The 14,743-nt window shown below is 44.5% G+C and overlaps 1 protein-coding gene across 2 annotated transcripts in view; it reads right to left on the bottom strand.

The window, feature by feature from the left end:
* The window catches only part of ABCA1 (ATP binding cassette subfamily A member 1), a 155,849-nt gene extending 144,455 nt beyond the window's left edge, over positions 1 to 11,394 (bottom strand). For both annotated transcript variants that reach the window (XM_064379401.1, XM_064379391.1), the window contains exon 1: positions 11,276 to 11,394. The gene's annotated coding sequence lies outside the window, so the exon portion shown is untranslated. The remainder of the gene's footprint in view (positions 1 to 11,275) is intronic.
* Positions 11,395 to 14,743: the final 3,349 nt, after the last annotated feature.

Genomic DNA, 14,743 nt, shown 5'->3' with positions numbered 1-14,743 from the left:
ACTGAAGCACTAGAACCCCTGGTAAACATGCCAGCAAGCAAGGGCACCTCCCCCAGAGGCTCAACCTAGAATATAAGACTGTCAGCATTGGTAAGGAACCTTGAACTCTAAACCCATAGGCTCAAGTCAAGAACTCAGGAAGCCTATCAACACCGGGATACAATTTTGCCACCTTAATACTTTATTCCCTTTACTTGTGCCACACTGAGTTATCCAATCTCCAGGCTCTTGTCCAGTTCTCGTTTATACAGTATCAGCAGGCTTCTCCAGAATGTCCTCTCACCAGCCAGCTCTTGAGGCAGTCATATGTCATGTGTGCAAGACGCTTCTATTTCTGCAGCCCAGCGAGGGCAAGCTAACTCGGTTAGTGAGAATTTAATCAAAGTTAAAGGACAAGCACAGAGACACAGAGTCTAAGTCTGGCTCTCCAAAACTTACAACCAAACTCCTTCTTTAGAATAACCAAAACAAACCTTTTTGCTGGCTGCCTCACTAAATTAAGAGAAGAAAGGGGAATAGGATCACAAGTTTAAATCCACATACTTGTGATTCTGAAAAACAAAAACTTAAGGGTGTTTTTCTTTAAATACTGACAACATGAACTCTATTATGTGAGGTCTGAGAGGCTCCTACGAAAGAACACAGATCTGCATCATTCCAATATTATCAAGATTCTGAGTGTTCCTTATAGAAATAACTACTGTTATTAAGTTTTTCACAAATCAAACATTCTGTGTGCCAAAGAAAAAAGTGGAAAAAAATGGAACTGTATTACTGGGTTGCATTTTTGCTAGTCTCCTCTTCTCAACCGTGGTTTTGAAAAATTCACACAATACAATCCCCTCAAGTAACAATGTGCTAAGTATTCACATCAGGTGAGAACTGGTGTTGGTCACATACTCTAAGAACTAGAATTGGACAATGTCCCAAAATGGAGTGCCATCTGGGGTCAGAGTGTCGTGCTCTTTTCTGCAGACTCCAGGGACACATGCCCTCTGCTTAATGGAAGCCGCTGGAACCAAACATCAGACAACCCTCTGTTTGCTCCACAGAGGAGAAAGCCATGCTCTGATCACGTGAAATGTGACTGAAACTATAAACTGGAAGATGGCACCAATTCCACTAAATTTGCAAATCCTGTAACAAGAATGACAACTGAATAAACAATACTTGACCAAAGGCTTTCTTTATCTTGAACTGAAGGCTTTTACTATAATTAACACAATCATTAAAGTAAAAAAATAAAACCCTCCCTTGAATCACAGTTAATATTAACCAGCCAACATCAACATTAGGTTTCATACTTTTGCATTAAAAAAAGTCTTTAGGAAACCCTCAACATTCAGGATTCCTGAAGAGATTTCCTTCTGATTTGAACTTACAAAGAACAATTTTTATTTGCAAGAAACAAAAAGTTCCAATTGAAAAACCCTTAAGATTCAAATTGGACCAATAGACAGGAGAAATAAATGAGGCCAGTCCAATATTTAACATTTCAGTGTCCATTTTAAGCTGAAAGGAACAGAAGTCTAGAGACACAATTTCTTTTTTCTCTCCTATAAAGGGCACTGTAATACTTATCCTAAATTCTGGTATAGTATGAAGAAGCCTGGATTAAAGAGGCAAAAGACTACGATTTTAATTTCCAGTTAATGGCAGATGGAGAACAAATTTAGCAAGCCTTTCTACCACTGTAGGTAACAGAACATAAAACAAGTCTTTTTTGAGCCGGAGTCTCGCTCTGTTACCCAGGCTGGAGGGCAGTGGCATGATCTCAGCTCATTGCAACTTCTGCCTCCTGGGTTCAAGCAACTCTCCTGCCTCCACCTCCCAAAGTGCTTGGATTACAGGCGTGAGCCACCGCGTCCAGCCAGAAAACAAGTCTTTTTGATGAAAAAGCTGCCCTTTTGAGTGGATGCCCTTCTGAGTCTAAGAAAACTGTCTGGGACTTTGGTATCCAGTAGCCATGGAATATACATCCCAAAGAGCATGAGAAACTATAACACTAGATCCCAACATCAAAAATATGTTGCTATTTTCTCCCATATTGCTGGTAGGGGTGCAAACTGGGGACACTTTGGCAACTTATATTAAAATGCTGTGAGAGAACAGGGAGAAGCATTCCTTAAAAGTTCTAGGAAAGGTGTTGTGGAGGAGGCAGCATGAGAAATTCAGTCAAGTGGGAAAAGCACAAACTCGGGACTCAGACAGACATGAGTTTAGATTCCTGACTCTGCCATTAGCCAAGTAGGGAACCATCAACAAGTTGTTTAACTTCTCTTTGTGTCAGGTGCATCATCTGAAGTATGGGGCTAACATAACAATAGGCAAGCTCAGGATTTCCTCAAATGTGGGAGATACTCAGAGGATTTTAGGAGATGAACAAGCACAGTATTAAACATTGAACCACATCATGAGAAAATATGGTTCTTTTCAGCACTTCTTCAGCCTATATAACATTTTTATTATATTAAGGAGAAAGTGGCCGGGCGCAATGGCTCAACCCTGTAATCCTAGCACTTTGGGAGGCCGAGGTGGGTGAATCACCTGAGGTCAGGAGTTCAAAACCAGCCTGGCCAACATAGTGAAACCCCATCTCTACTAAAAATACAAAAATTAGCCAGGCATGGTAGCACACGCCTATAATCCCAGCTACCCGAAAGACTGAGGCAGGAGAATCACTTGACCCCAAGAGGAAGAGGTTGCAGTGAGCCAAGATTGCACCACTGCACTCCAGCCTGGGCAACAGAGCAAGACATGCCTCAAAAAAAAAAAAAAAAAAGGAGAAAGCCTTTGTTTAGTCTTCTTTGTGATACCTCTTTAACACTTGCTCACAAAGTAAGATCTAGTCTCACAGTCAGCTGGGGCCTTTGAGAACCAATAGTTTATCTTATACATAGACTATAACAAAAATAATTTGTCTTCATCCTAATTATTTTTAAAATTACCTCCCATTTATAATAACTGATATTGTTTTTCCAATTACAGGTCAAATATGAAGTTATTTTTAAATATATTGATGATTACAAAAATGGAGTCAATTTCAGTAGCTTGCACAGGCTGAAATGGTACCTATCTCAGAGTTCTGGTGAAAATTAAATGAGATCAGGTAAAGGAAAAGCCCTAGCCCATGCTGTGTTCCTTCACTCATGGTCTGGTTGATGGGTAAAATTAAAGTAGGTGAAGAATATGAGGAAAGCATCTAATGTGAACCAAGGCAAATACAGGAAATAGATGTGAGATTCCAGAACAATGAGGAGCCAAACAATAGCAGGAAGGGGTTCTTAAAGTAGAAGATGAAAACCTGGAGAGAGAGATTCTAATGGGTACCAAACCATACTGTATGTTAATCAGTCTGGGGAGAAAACCAGGCATAGTTCCTTCAAGTATGTGTGTTATAATCCAGGACAAAGTTGTCAAAATAGGTCACAGTCTTATTTCAAAGAGCCTTGAATGCCAAGCAAAAAGAGATCCTTAAGGGTGGCAGATTCTTAAAAGTCTTTTGACCTCTGTCCAGCATCTAGTACTTTCCAAGGAACATGGTGTTTATTTGCTGAACAAATAAATTTCTGTTTAATAGCACTGTCTGTGTATTAGTGTATTTAATTTTGAAATATGTAATATGTGTGTTGTTGTTGTTGTTAATATCATATCTTCTTTCTCTCTTCCAGTACCAGAGAACAGCCTAACCCCAGCTAAGGTAAACTCTGACACCAACCCAAGGCCTGTGCCTGGAAGTGGAGAAGGGTCTGCAGTCAGTGTAAGCTCATCATTCTGGGCCTTCACTTTCTCTCTGCCTTTCCAAGGAAAGCTGCTGCTTGTATCAGTGTTGCCTTTATGTCAAAGGTGTTATCACCTAAATACCAGATCCAACAGATTTCAAGCCACCACCCTCCAAAGACTTGCTTCTTCAAGAAAACAAGCTTGGTTTGACTCTTGGCAAAAACAATTATTCCCAACCTGGCATCCTACAAGAATTTTGCAAAGCAAGGGTGAATAGGGGTATGATACCCAAACATCTTCCTAGCAACTTCTTCCCCCTCCCTGCCCCTGGCCAGAAACCTCTTTCTCCTTTTCCTCCTTTTTCTCCTTCTTCCTTCCACTCCTAATTTGTTATGATCTCTCAAACAACAACCTCTGGACAATGCTTTAGAAAGCTTTGTGTCTTACCCACCTACCCCCAATGAGAGTCTTCTGAGATACTTAAAACTGTCCTTAGGAGGTATAGTCCAATTCTCCTCCTAGGATGGGTACTAGCATTCTATTCTTGAAGGATGAATTAGCCTGCAGCGTTGATATGTTTTCCTTTGATCACCTATTGGCTTAACAGGACTCCAATATAAGAAGCAAAACTTATACTCAAAATGATGTTCGAGACAGAGAGTCTAATTTTATTTTACAGAGATTTTCCAAATGGTGAGTCAGAAGCAAGAACAGTGCCTCAACTAAATCATGTTTACTCAACTGAAATTTATTGAATTAAACCAACTCCTCCTTTGCATTTCAGATGAGAAACCCTTCTGGTTCTATGATTCAAGTCTTCATTCACTCAAAGCAAGTAAATAGGAAATTTCAACAGCTTTCTCTCCACCTTCTCATTCCTTTCTTCCGTCATCGATCTGATCAGGAATGCTCTGAGGCATTCCCTGGGTATTTCTTGTTTACCTCTCAAAATCCACATGGTATGTTACACTAATGCTCAGCACGTTCCTCAGATCTCTAGGTGGCTCTAATCAAAGGATCACTCCTTCTCCTAAATACAGATCTGGAGTTAGAGGACATAAGAGCTTGAAGGGCTCTTTAAAAGTCAAGTAGTATCATCTTATAGACCAAAAACCTAAATAACAGAAAAATAAAATGACTTGTCCAAGGTCACATGGCTTCTTAATAGGTTTGTGGGCATTCATGAACATCCTGTAATTACACATAAAAATTCGACTATATGGCCGGGCGCGGTGGCTCACGCCAGTAATCCCAGCACTTTGGGAGGCCGAGGCGGGTGGATCACAAGGTTAAGAGATCGAGACCATCCTGGTGAACGTGGTGAAACCCCGTCTCTACTAAAAATACAAAAAATTAGCTGGGCATGGTGGCGTGTGCCTGTAGTCCCAGTTCAGGAGAATTGCCTGAACCCAGGAGGCGGAGGTTGGGGTGAGCCGAGATCGTGCCATTGCACTCCAGCCTGGGTAACAAGAGCGAAACTCCGTCTCAAAAAACAAAAAAAAAAAATTCGACTCTATGAACCCATGTGTATTTTCTCTGAAGAGAGAATCCATATCTTTCTTCAAAGAAGTCAACAATCCCTTCCCCCAAATATGGTAACCACTGACAATTATATGCATCTTTGAAAAGAAATTTAACTAAAATCTAATTGTTCCAAGTCTGAATAGTAATATGAATTAGTGATCTAGAATAAAAGTGGAACCTAATTCAATAACTGTCATTGTCATATATATTCTTTTCACGTCTGGGATATCAATGCAAGTTACATTGGATAAACACAATTTGATGTGGAAGTAAACTATCAAGCAAGTTTTCTATGCTAGCTACTTATTCAGGCAACTGTTTTCAGGTGAAGATACTCAAATGAAAATACTCACCTTTCGCTTTTTGCTAATATTTCACTTGTCAAAACTTTGCTAGTCAGACAAAGTCTTTACCCCGAGATTAGTAAACTCACAGAAGCCAAACTGCCTGGAATGCAACTTCAGCTCCACTACTTACGAACTCCATAATCATCTACCTAGCTAGCCCATACCTCAGTTTCCCATCTATAAAGATAATAACAGCACCTATCTAATATGGTTCTCATGAGAATGAACTGAATTATTACGTGGAAAACTTAAAAACATATCCAACATACCATAAATGAACCGTAAATGCAACTATTTTTACCAAGAGGTGTTTTCAAAGAGTTTATTTCTAATTTGCTATACCAGTTAGTAAGAAAGGCACTTTCTCATCCTATTTCATTTATGAGCCAGACGTGGTCTTTTTTGAGACGGAGTCTCGCTCTGTCGCCCAGCTGGAGTGCAGTGGCATGATATCAGCTCAGTGCAACCTCTGCCTCCCAGTTTCAAGCAATTCTTCTGCCTCAGCATCCCGAGTAGCTGGGATTACAGGCACCCACGAGCATGCCCGGCTAATTTTTGTATTGTTAGTAGAGACAGGCTTTTACCATGTGGGCCAGGCTAGTCTCAAACTCCTAACCTCAAGTGATCTGCCTGCCTTGGCCTCACAAAGTGCTGGGATTATAGGAGTGAGCCACCGAGCCTAGCTAACAAGACCAACTTTGAAACTGTGTTTATTTTCCAAAAAAATGTATCTTAAGAAAAAAACTAAATTTGATTTCTAAACAGTAACAGCAGTAACAGAGAAATAGCTTATTTCAAAAAGTCCACAACATAATTAGGGATAGGACAAGCAGGAATCATATTGTATTATAACAAATTTTTAAACTTCACCAAAGTTAGGATTTACAACAAAATTAACAGTTTACTTCTCTTTTCCTTTGTTTCTTATGGCCTTACAGCCTGCTACTCTCTCATTCCATTTTCTAGAGATGACAGGTGGGAAGACATTTTGAGATCACACAGCTATTCACAAACATCTGACTGAAGCAATAGTATACTGTTCATTACGAACCAAGTAAAAAGTTAGAGTTGAGTAAATTTTATTCTATTCTTTCCAGGATGTTGCAATCCCGACTCAAGCAAGGTCTCAAGTTAAAGAGAATTTGGCTGACCCACTCACAGCAACAAGGAAAATCTGATACAGGCTGTAGAATCTGATAAGGATTATAGCAGATGAATGCAGAGAAGATGGTGAGCAACCTTGAAAAGTTCCCCGCTTGCAGCAGCTGAAATGTTTATGCAGGAGTTAAAGAACTCTGGAGCTTACTGGCTGGGTTCAAGTCTTAGCGCTGCCTCTTTCAAGGTATATGGCCAGAGATGAATTAGTTAGCCTCTCACTTACTTAATCTGGTAAACTAGGGACAATAAATGGTTTTGCTGTGAAAATTCAGTTAGCATTTAATGACCTGCACAGTGGCTTATGCCTGTAATCGCAGAACTTTGAGAGGCTGAGGTGGGAGGATTGCTTGAGTCCAGGAGTTCAAGACCAGTATGGGCAGCATAGTGAGATCTTGACTCTACAAAAAATTTTAAAAATTTAGCCAGGAGCAGTGGCACATCCCTGTGGCCCCAGCTCCTTAGGAGGCTGAAGTAAGAGGATCACATGAGCCTAGGAGGCTGAGATTGCAGTGAGCCTTGTCCATGCAACTGCATTCCAGCCCTGAGCAACAGCGTGAGACCCTGTCTCAAAATAAATACAATAAATAAATAAACATGTGAAAAACATTTCAAATAGTACTTGCCACACAGTGCTATATATGTGTCTATTAAACATTGCAATAACTTTGGCCATTCACAGTTACATCCACATGCAGATAAGAAGATGGTCTCATTTTTTAGAGTAGATCTTCTCCCAGCTCCCAGCATAGTTAAACAAGTGTTCAGAACGATCTTTTAAAACCTGATGCTTGCAGACTTGGTAAAAAAAAACAAAACAAAAAAACAAAACTTGATGCTAGAGTAAATGACCATAACGACTATCATAATCATATTATTTCTTTAATATCTGGATAGAAAAAAAATGTATTTGAGACTGGACGTGGTGGTTCATGCCTGTAATCCCAGCACTTTGGGAGGCTGAGGCTGGCAGATCACTTGAGGTCAGGAGTTTGAGACCAGCCTGTCCAATATGGTGAAACCCTTTCACTACTAAAAATACAAAAATTAGCCGGGCATCATGGTGCACACTTGTAATCTCCGCTGCTTGGGAGGCTGAGGCAGGAGAATCACCTGAACCTGAGAGGCGGAGGTTGCAGTGAGCCGAGATCCCACCACTGCACTGCAGCCTGGGCAAAAGAGCAAGACTTCATCTCAGGAAAAAAAAAATGTATTTGGTTTTAAACGTATTTTAGATATGCAAAAACCACATGCATTTTGATATTTTTCTGGATATCCAAAAGGTTCACAATTAGAAGAGTCTAAAGCAATGTTCATTTATTCTAGAAGCTCAAAATTAAAACAGTGAAGATCTTAATTTGTAGTCACTACAAATACAGCCAAAGTATCCTGGCTTATGAGAGAGAAGATCCCTTTTAAGAAAAAAGATTTAAATGGAAAAATTCCAAGCAACTCCTTCAAATAAGGTAGGTGCTACAGAAGGTAATAAAAAGCTAAGTCGCTGAACTTCCTTCAGTTTCATTCATTTTTAATGTTTACATTGGTACTCCTTGAGCAGAAGGAACCAACCCCTGAAAACAATCAAACCCTGATCACCCTATTTTCCAATCCTGCACTAATGCACCGTCTCACACAAACTGTAAATATGTTCTAAGTCAAAATGTGTCCAGGGGCCATTATAGGCCTGCACTTGTAGAAATACGAGGGTTGGCCAGGCACGGTGGCTCACACCTGTAATCCCAGCACTTTGGGAGGCCGAGGCGGGCGGATCATGAGGTAAGGAGTTTGAGACCAGCCTGCCAACATGGTGAAACCCTATCTCTACTAAAAATACAAAAATTAGATGGGTGTGGTGGCACGTGCCTGTAATCCCAGCTTCTCAGGAGGCTGAGGCAGGAGAATGGCTTGAACCTGGGAGGCGGAGGTTGCAGTGACCTGAGATCAAGCCACTGCACGCCAGCCTGGGAGAAAGAGTAAGACTCCATCTCAAAAAAAAAGAAAAGAAAAGAGAAAGAAAGAAAGAAAAAGAAAGAAAGAAAACAAAGAAAAAGAAGGAAGGAAAGAAGGAAAGAAAGGCAGACGGACAAGGGTTGAGATTTCAAATGCTTATCTGCAGGGGAAACAACGTATCACAGATGTGCAGGTTACAGTCAGATATGTCATTCTGGAACACTATGTGGGTGCTCAAATACAGACTCCTAAACTGCTCTGCCAACAGTAGCAATTCTAGTCCCTTAAACGGCTCGTAGTCATCATGAAGGCTGAAAACCCTCTTCCCTGGTCCTTCTGATTCTACTGTTGGTTCTAAGCACATACTGTGTATCCATGTTTCCCTAAAATTCCCTAGCATTAATTATTTTAATGGTTTGTGGAAGCACTTGGGAAACAGGCTGACAGTGGAACCTGTATTTGAAAAATATTATAATATCTGTAGAGGTTCTACTCAGGAACCTCTACATGTCTCCAAACTTTCTCTGGTTTAGGAGAAACTTTCTCAAGAGAATGATTTTCTTGACAAAAAGATGAAGTTTCTCAACAGAAAGCCTTCATTAATTTTGTGGTAGGTATGAGAAGAATAGGCTGAAATAAAACAGGAGATGAAAAATTAAGGACTTTTTCAGTTCAGTTTTGTTTGAAAAGAAGGTCAACATTTAGGTCTGGTTCTAAGCTACAGCTGTAAAAAAAAAAAAAAAAAAAAAAAATCAAGAAAATTCCAATCTTGAACTTGGGGAAAATTTTTGTCAGGTTCTCTTTGTGGGAAGCAGGAATTGGGCAATGGAGGGAAAGTGACTTGCTGATTTCAGTACCAAAAAAGCTTTTTTAATGAAATTTATCCACTATGATATGAATGTGTACATACTACCCATTCCCTTCTTGGGGTGCCACTGAAAAGTCGGATTTTAAAAACTAATAGTATCAATGCTGCACAGGCAGGCCAATTGCTGCTACCGCCAGACAACTTCTTTTTGTTTATTTTCTTAATTTTAATCTTATTTCTTTTCTTCTTTCTGAGAAAAATATACATAAAGAGGCACTTACACACAACCCTGGCACCATCCGCCGCCCCGAGAACCTTCCCGATTTACCAGCGGCCTGGGAGTTCAGAAGCACGCTAACAAAAAAACAACTAAATGGGCTTTTGCCTCAACCCTCATAGTTCCTCCCTGTCCGCAATCACCGGTCTTTACCAGATTCACAGAACCGCGAGCAAAGACACCTAGCAGAGCCGGCCGATTCCTAGATCCCCCGGCCAGGAGGCGCTGCGGGCCAGTCTCTGGGGGCCACCGCAGCCCGCGCCCAGCACCCCCACCCTCACGGCAGAGCCCAGCCCCGCCACGCCGCGGAGCTCCGAGTTCTGCGCCGCCGGCCGGGGTTACTCGCGGTCATTCCACGGCACCAACTTGCCCCAGCTTCCCCATCCGCACCCAGGGCGAAGCTGCCCCGAGAGACAAGCCGCAAGAGTCAGGGAGATGGGACGGCAGGGGACTTGGGGGAGAGGATTGGGCACCCCACCTCCGGGTTTCCGCAGGCTCTCCAAAGTCTTGTTTTTAAAAGAAACAAAACTCGGCCGGGAGCGGTGGCTCACGCCTGTAATCACAGCACTTTGGGAGGCCGAGGCGGGTGGATCACCTGAGGTGGGGAGTTCGAGACCAGTCTGGCCAACATGGTGAAACCCCCGTCTCTGCTAAAAATGCAAAAATTAGCTGGGCGTGGTGACGCACTTCTGTAATCCCAGCTACTTGGGAGGCTGAGGCAGAATTGCTTGAACCCGGGAGGCAGAGGTTGCAGTGAGCCGAGATCGCACCACTGCACTCCAGCCTGGGCGACAGAGCAAGATTCCTCAAAAAAAAAAAAAAAAAAAAAACTCGTCCCCGCTCTGCACCAGGGACACCAGCTCCGGTGAGCAAACGGAGACCGTAGCAGGACCCCCCACCCTGCCACCCCTCAGGTCAAACAAAGCCCCAAGGCCTCTAGTGAGCAATAACACCACGGACCCCCTGCACCACGGACACCCTTTGGGACACGTCCAACTCGAGTTCTTGGGGACCAAGGACGCGCCGCTCCAGCCCCAGGGCGCTTGAAGCCGATCCCCAGGTCAGAACAGACCAGCTTAAGAACCGAGTGAGGACTCAGTGCTGGCATTTGTCTCCGTAGGTTTCTAACCGGCTCAGGCGCCTCCGAACAAAGGGAAGCGCTCCGTGCCAGACCTGCAACTCTCCCCACTCGGCAGCAGGGCCCTCAGCACGCCCGGGAACCCCCGATCCCACTGAGCCCGGGGTACTGCGCCCAGGTCTCCACGCCCAGAGATGCTCCGGGTCTCCACTGCCTGACGAGCCCCGAGCGCAGCAGTGCCGATCCCTGGTCCTAGGACATTCCCCATTTACGCTGCCCCCGTCCCATTGGAGTTGCAAGTGGTGGGGATGTAGGGCTCCGGATCAAAGCCCCGAAACCGAGCGCTTTCCGAAGCCTCCTTGGCCTCGAAACAAAACAATAACGACCAAGTAAGTCACTGGAGAGGCTCTTACCTGTTTTCCACTTTTGTGTTGGCGTCTCTTCTCCCACCCCTTGACAAGCCTTCCGGAGAAGGGGAGAAAACAGAACCGGAGAAAAAACAAGAAGCAAAGCGTCCTGAGAACTGGCCCTGTTGGCGCGCGGCGCCCCCCACCCTGCCCTGCCCTGCGCTGCGCTGCGCTGCCGCAGCCCGGGAAAGAGGCGTCGGCTCGGCTCTGCGGGTCCCGGCCCCACTCACTCTCCCTCGGAATTACGGGGTTTTTGCCGAGACTAGTTCCTTTTATAGATTCGGCGGCACCGAGCGCAGAGGTTACTATCGGTCAAAGCCTGTTCTCTCCCTCCTCCCCCGCCCCCTTCCCGGCCTCTGTTTATGTAGTTCAGTCACTCAGCAGAAAGCACGTGGAGCCGCTGCCCGCCCCTTAAACGGGCGACGTTCGGCCGCTCGCGAGACGGCTGGAGGACTTGGGGGTGGTGGGTGGGATGAGGGTGGAGAGTGCAGCAGGAGTGTCGGGTTCGGCGGTCTGCACCCCCTGCCCCGCCGGGGCCCGCCGGCCTAGAGACGCGCGGGAATCTCTGGGCTCCGGGCTGCGCCGCAGACTCCCTAGTCCACGTTCCCGGCAGCCAAGGGCACCAGTGGAATTTGCTTCCTCTAAATCGTGCTTTCCACAATTTTGTTTTCCTTTGTTAGTTTCCTCAGCCGGAGGGAGGGATTGGGGGAGAGAGAGCTCCAGGCTGAATCCCCCTCAGGACGCTGGTCATTTTGTCTTTTGTTTCCTTTCAAAGACCTAGGCTGGGTGCGGGGACGGTGGACAGTGCTCTTGAGTACCGGGCTGCTTTGTTTCCCCCCCACTTGACTTTGGTTTTTGATAGGCGACCTACTGCCTCTGAGCTCCCCAGCCTGAGCTCCCCAGGTCCCTCAGACGACCTGAGAGGAACATCTTACTGCTCCTCTTCATAAATGGAGAGGAAGGAGGCCACAAAAACAAAAAGAGAAACAAACAAACAAACAAAAACACGGAACAATGTGGAGCAGCCCCCTTTTAATTTTCCTGGTATTGATCAGCCTCCCTGTGATCAAAACACAGGACTTGAATTTAGCTTGTATGAATTTGTAAAGTGCAGCTAGAGAATTGCAGTCGTGTAAAATTATGTAGCCACTCCAGATCTCCAGCTTCTCTGTTTGCCTTTGGCTGTAGGGAAGAAAAACCACCCAAAACATTTGAGGGGCAAAGGCAAGAGGAGGAATGCAGGCCTACGCATCATATGTCTAAATATTTGGGTCATCCGCCAAGCCAACACACTAAATGTCTCCTACCTTGACGAAGACACCTCTGTAGCCACCTTGTAGAGCAGGTTCACGTTTAGACTCCTCAGTTTGACCTGAGTTTTGGCTAGAATGAGGTGGCATGAGACAGCTGCCCCCAGCTTACCTCTCTTCCATCTCCAGCTCCATTGTATTCCAGAACTCCCAATACCTGCCTGTGGACACCCAGCTGCACAAGCCCCCTCAATGCTACAGTCAACAGGATCTCCCGGCCACAGCTCAAGCCCAAGTACCCACATCAGTGGTTCTGTCAACACTCAGGACAGACCCACAGAAGAGGCCCAAGCAGGCCCTGGAAGTGCATGTGGGGGCCACAAGGCAAGGAATTCTGGAGTGACAGCCACTCATAACTCTGGGTGGCATGGCCCCTTTGCACCATGGACTGCTTGCCCTTAGTAAGGGAAGAATCTGAGCCTGGCGCGGTGGCTCGTGCCTGTAATCCCAGCACTTGGTCAGGAGTTCGAAACCAACCTGGCCAATGTGGTGAAACCCCATCTCTACTAAAAATACAAAAATTAGCTGGACGTGGTGGCAGGCGCCTGTTATCCCAGCTACTTGGGAGGCTGAGGCAGGGAGAATCACTCAAACCCAGGAGATAGAGGTTATAGTGAGCAGAAATCACACCACTGCTCCAGCCTGGGTGGCAGAGCAAGACTCCATTTCAAGGAAAAAAAAAAAAAAAGAAAGAGATGGATCTGAGGAAGGCCAGAGATGAGCTTTGCCCAGGGCCCAGGAGAGGGGACCCTCTTGCCTCTGTCAAAGAATAACCTTGGTCCAGAAATTGGGTTTTGGGGTCAAACTTGACAACCACATGATGAGCAATTTAGGTAAAGTCTTTCTGTTTTTATTTTATTTTATTTTTTGAGACAGGGTCTTGCTATATCTGCCCAGGCTGGAGTGCAGTGGCCCAGTCATGGCTCACTGTAGCCTTGACTCCTGGACTCAAGTGATCCTCCCATCTTATCCTCCCAAGTAGCTGGGACCACAGGTGCCTGCCACCACACCCTTCTAATTTTTGTAATTTTTTTTTTGTAGAGACAGGGTTTTGCCATGTTGCCCAGGCTGGTCTCAAACTCTGGAGCTCAAGCCATCCTCCCACCTCTGCCTCCCAAAGTGCTAGGATTATAGACATAAGCCATTGTGCCTGGCCTGTTTCTTCATCTTTAAAAATGAAGAGAAGATTATGTTCTCTCTTCCTCACAGGGGTTTTCTGAAAGTGAACTTTGTTGAAACCTTTGCGCTCCTTGGCAGAATGGTATTATAAATGCAGAGAGTGTTATTAACTGACTATTCATGTGATTTTCAGGTGTTACCTACAGCCCATAAAGTCTTTGCCGTGCCAAACTTTCAAATCTCCAGGAATAGCACAGTTACAAATAATCACTGGCCCTCTCTATATAAAGGAAAGCTCCTGGAAAAGGTCCTTCCTCACCTGATTTTAGAGCGTATTTAGGTCTCCCTGACATCTCCTTTCTCCTTCTTCTACCTATTTGAAGTTGACCACCAAAATCATACTTTTTGGAATTTTGAAGCATATAGTTCCAAAAGGAACCCCTATGAAGGTAATCGCTTAGACTGCTCTAATAAGAGAATGGGCAACAGTTAAGTTCTATACATGCAAGACAAAGATAAAATACTACAGAAAGGGGATGAGCCCAAGAAAAAAAATCAAAGACCCAGAGAGAGAACAGCCATTGATTCTAAATGCGTAAGTCTATGGCCCCAAAGCCAAACTTGTTTCACTAAGAACAACCTGTGGTTTCAGGAATCTGGTCATCCCCCACAGTGAATACAGGAACACATTGCAGTGTTTGAAATATTTCTTTTCCTTGTAGATCTTTACTGTCAGACGGGCCCAAACCCCCAAAGTGGCTAAGTGATTCGGCCAGGTTGTACACAGGGATGTAAGTTTGCTGACACCAAGCTCATACTTTACAAGTGTAATATTTTCATAGGACAAAAATACTGAATCTCAAAAGCTAGAACCTAAGAGATGCCTCTTAAAAAAGAAACTTACTGCCAGGCGCAGTGGCTCATGCCTGTAATCCCAGCATTTTGGTAGGCCGAGGCAGGTGGATCACCTGAGGTTGGGAGTTCAAAACCAGCCTGACCAACAGGGAGAACCCCCATTGCTACTAAAAACACAAAATTAGCAGGG

Source organism: Aotus nancymaae, unplaced genomic scaffold (genome assembly GCF_030222135.1).
Source record: "Aotus nancymaae isolate 86718 unplaced genomic scaffold, 86718_ANA_hifiasm-v0.15.2.pri h1tg000003l, whole genome shotgun sequence".
In the NCBI taxonomy this organism is placed as follows: Eukaryota; Metazoa; Chordata; class Mammalia; order Primates; family Aotidae; genus Aotus; species Aotus nancymaae.
The sequence above is the reverse complement of the archived record's forward strand: the minus strand, read 5'-3'. Positions and strand labels throughout refer to the sequence as shown.